Source organism: Engraulis encrasicolus, chromosome 22, assembly GCF_034702125.1.
Source record: "Engraulis encrasicolus isolate BLACKSEA-1 chromosome 22, IST_EnEncr_1.0, whole genome shotgun sequence".
NCBI classification, from domain to species: Eukaryota; Metazoa; Chordata; class Actinopteri; order Clupeiformes; family Engraulidae; genus Engraulis; species Engraulis encrasicolus.
In genome coordinates, this window is record NC_085878.1 from 3,679,675 (window position 1) to 3,683,770 (window position 4,096).

General features: G+C 40.2%; 1 long non-coding RNA gene across 1 annotated transcript; it reads right to left on the reverse strand.

Annotated features, from left to right (window-relative positions):
• Positions 1 to 1,046: 1,046 nt before the first annotated feature.
• Positions 1,047 to 3,158, reverse strand: LOC134438775 (uncharacterized). The gene is made up of 3 exons (XR_010032652.1): positions 2,837 to 3,158; positions 2,309 to 2,361; positions 1,047 to 1,090 (listed from the first exon to the last, which is right to left on the reverse strand). It is a non-coding gene; the product is annotated as an uncharacterized LOC134438775 (long non-coding RNA).
• Positions 3,159 to 4,096: the final 938 nt, after the last annotated feature.

Below are 4,096 nucleotides of genomic sequence, written 5' to 3' on the forward strand. Positions count from 1 at the left end.
TTCACACTGTTAGAAAGAGAGAAAAGAATTATCAATGATGTTAAACTGTTGTTACCCACTACTGAGTATGGTACATGTCAATGGTAGGCCAGGATCAATGGGCCACAGAATGTGACACTAGGCTTTGGGTAGAGTGAAAAAGATACCAATTAAAAGACAACATACAATATGTTTCTACAACATTTTCACCATTTATATTAGAGCATGTCAAATCAAAAACCCCAGCACGCTACCAAACAGAGAACTTGCCATGGTCACAACACACATTTCCCAGATCAAATTCCCTTACAATACAAAAATAATTTCTAACATAAAAATGTAGCCTTAACACAAAACATTAAGTTTCTGTCCTTTTATGTCCTTATTAGATCCAAGGAGGCGAGCGCAAGCCGACAAGAGCAGTAATTCAAGAGAGTTGGCCGCTTCACTCCAAAAATGTCCTTTGGAGGATTAAAGTGACGTCCCGTGAATTGAAACAGTCCAAAACAAAAAGGAAAGGATATCGAAAGCAAAATGAACGGGGAAAACCATAATGTTCGTGTCAAATGTTCATCTTGCATAAATAATAATAATTATTATTATTTATTTATCATTATAAATAATCATGTATCCATAGAAAATATTGTATGCAACCCTAATGAAGAATGACATTCTTATATACAAACATAGGATATAGGGAAAAATAATAAAATGGGCATTAACAAAATGAAATAAAAACATCACAAGTAAGAGATTGAAAAGTTTAAATATTTACAATTACCCCCCCCCCGCCCCCCAAAAAGGTTTGAACATTTAAAAAAATAATAATTGAATTGTCCTTCAAAAATTGGAAATAGTCCTTTAAATCCTCAAAAGAGACGATGTAGAGAGTTCCTTTAAGTTGTTCAAAAAGAAAAATAGCTCCTTTCAAGCAGTTCAGTTCAAGGCGTTGAAGTCAGACATAGTCAGTGATGTGACACGAGCAGGCCACAATCCTACCAAATATGCCATGCGCAATGTAGAACAGGCTCACATTCGAATGAGTGGGTGGCTCGCCATCTAGTAGTCGACGAATCCTCAGCAGAATCCAGATCCAGCTCAAAAACTTCACCTATGTGAACATATGTCATCAGTTAAGTTTGGTTTATTTGATAGGGACAGACACATCATGTAGCCTAGGCTGTAGAGCAGCATAACAGAAAAGCATCATAGCAGTTACAGCCGTAAGCTACACACCCAGGACAATGTTGAATTCCTATCAAATATCATCAGTTTAAACTTAAAAGTTGTGCAACATTTAAAATCAATCTTCTCAAAAGAAAAGCTATGCAAACTGCAAACCTGCAAACACTTTGTTCCTACTGCATTGCATACCATTCAGTTAAATAACCATTATCAAGTAAACAGGGTGAATACTATGAAATAACAACATAGTGTACTGAAATTGAGGTAACCTTGCAATTATACATGGGCCCGTACAGTGTTCAACACAATGTTATGAGGAGGGGCAAAACACTGGCAGCCAAACATGTGAGATAAGTTTTTGACCGTCAGCGGTTTCCAACAATCAGAGGTGGAGTTGTGCACAGCTAGTGTAACGGAGGCTAACTAGCACAGAGTTGGCGTGGAACGTTGGTAAACCTCCCTCCGATAGCCTCATACAGTCTCGTGCCGTTGGGCCGAGAGACTAGTCTCTTGGCCCAGCGGTATCGTACTGTGTCTCCAATTGCCGAACCGTTGTAGTTGACGAGGTCGCACGTTCGATCCCCGAGGGGGGTGAACAGGTGCAAGATGACCTCCGTCACAGTGGTGCCGCTGACCCGGGATGGGAGTGAGGTTTAAGGGGGAGAGTGTAACGGAGGCTAACTAGCACAGAGTTGGCGTGGAACGTTGGTAAACCTCCCTCCGATAGCCTCATACAGTCTCGTGCCGTTGGGCCGAGAGACTAGTCTCTTGGCCCAGCGGTATCGTACTGTGTCTCCCATTGCCGAACCGTTGTAGTTGACGAGGTCGCACGTTCGATCCCCGAGGGGGGTGAACAGGTGCAAGATGACCTCCGTCACACTAGGTTCGCACAGTCAGGTTATAAAAAACATTTAGAACCCATGTATAGGCCTAGAGAATTACACCTTGCACGCAATGGGTGCGTGATCACAGCATGTGAAATACAGTCTGCTTACTCCGAACTCATTTCAACCAGCCAACATCAAACTTAAGTATTAACAAAACAAAATACAAATTGCAGGTTTCATCTGAAGTATTTGGCAGTGATAGACAATATAAGACTTAGGTTACAACAGTATGGGGAAAAATAGACAAGTTGCCTTACCAAGACGATTGAAACAGAAGAAATACTCGATGGAATACTCCATGGAATCCATACTGAAAAAGAAACACAAAGGACAGAGTCATAACATACACAGGGCAGCCGTGGCCTAGTGGTGAGGCAGCCGTGGCCTAGTGATAAGAGAGTTGGTCTTTCAATCTGGGGGTTGCAGGTTCGAATTCCTCTGACCGCTCCCTACATCTCCATGGCTGAAGTGCCCTTGAAAAGGCACCTAAATCCACATTACTCCAGGGACTGTAAACAATACCCTGACATATAATAACTAAGTCCCTTTGAATAAAATGAAAGTGTCAGCTAAGTGAAATGTAATGCAATGTAATGACATCACAGTTTGAAATCATTGGCTCATGACTCAGGAGTACATGATCAATGCAAACAAATATATCTCCAGCACATGCATTAAGTTTTTTGTCTAAAGTAAAATGTATTCCATGGCAAACTATTATCAGTTTTTTTTGTAAAGAGGCTTGGTTAACACATGCCAGTTGAATTATGACTGAACAAACTAACCACGGTATGCGAATGATGATTCTCCTCTTTGGCTTCTCTGAAGTCCAGGCGAACAAAGTTGGCAGGCACAGCATCCTTTATTAGCGTCGTCATACCACGGGTGACCTTAACAAAGCATTGCTTCTCAACGTGCTCAGATCAAACCTCGGTCTCAGCGTTGATCTGTAACCATAAATACCAGCATGTATTTTAGTTCGTTAGCAAAACAACTTCATTTTGGCACAAGTATGCTACTGGTTCTGGTAACACATCTGGTAAGCCATCGGATCGCTTAACACAAAATTGAAAGCATAATTTTGAAATAGCGATCTGGAAATACCATATAAATGTAGCGTTGTGTAATTACACATTCATATTTTTTTAATTAGGCTTCATTAGGCTACATGAATCATGACAAGTTTGGCGAGCTAGCTTATTTGTGCTAGCTAATGCGTAGATTGGACATAAATAATTATGCATCTTACCTTGAAATATGGACCAGGATCCATCTTGATGTGATTAATTCATTCACGCCGAAGTGCCTGCTCTTTGGCGAAACAGTGGAAAGTCTGTCAACGGTAGGATTTGTTTCTCTTTGAGGACGTAGGACTACATTTGGGCACACAGCAGTGAGGCGCCAAACAGCTGGTGTGCAGCCGGGTGTACCCCTGAAGTGTACCCCTCAGCGTCTTTAGAAAGTTCCGGGTGAATAAGGCGAATTGAAACAAAAAACAAATACTCGATGAAAGGAAGCCTCTAGTCTTCAAAACTTACATCATTCACAGAGCTGGACGCTCCGTACTCCAAAAGGAAACTTAAACTTCATAAAAAACGAAATAATTTCTTTTGATTGTTTCTAGCTCCAAAGAAAATTCGACTGGCTCGGCAGACGACAGACTGAAGTGAACGGCTCCAAGGGAAGCCACAACCGGTTTCAAAATAAAAGTCGCAAATCGTAATTGTCACAGTAAAGGTTCTGCTATTTCAAATTAATTTAAGTCATGTTTTTAACAATAACAACCCATCATTAATTCATTGTTTCACCAGAATTACCTCTATTTATTATCCCATTTTACTGTGTATGCTTTTTATAAACTATTTATTTTACATTTTCAATAGGCATTTGTCGACTGGGTTGCAGTAGGCTATCAAACAACTAGAACAGCATACAATAAATAAACAGAGGAAAGATATCAACCTAATCAGCTGATTTATTTTATTTATTTCAATGACTTGAAAATAGAAGACAGTTCAGTGCAATAGAAACTTTAACTTAAAGGT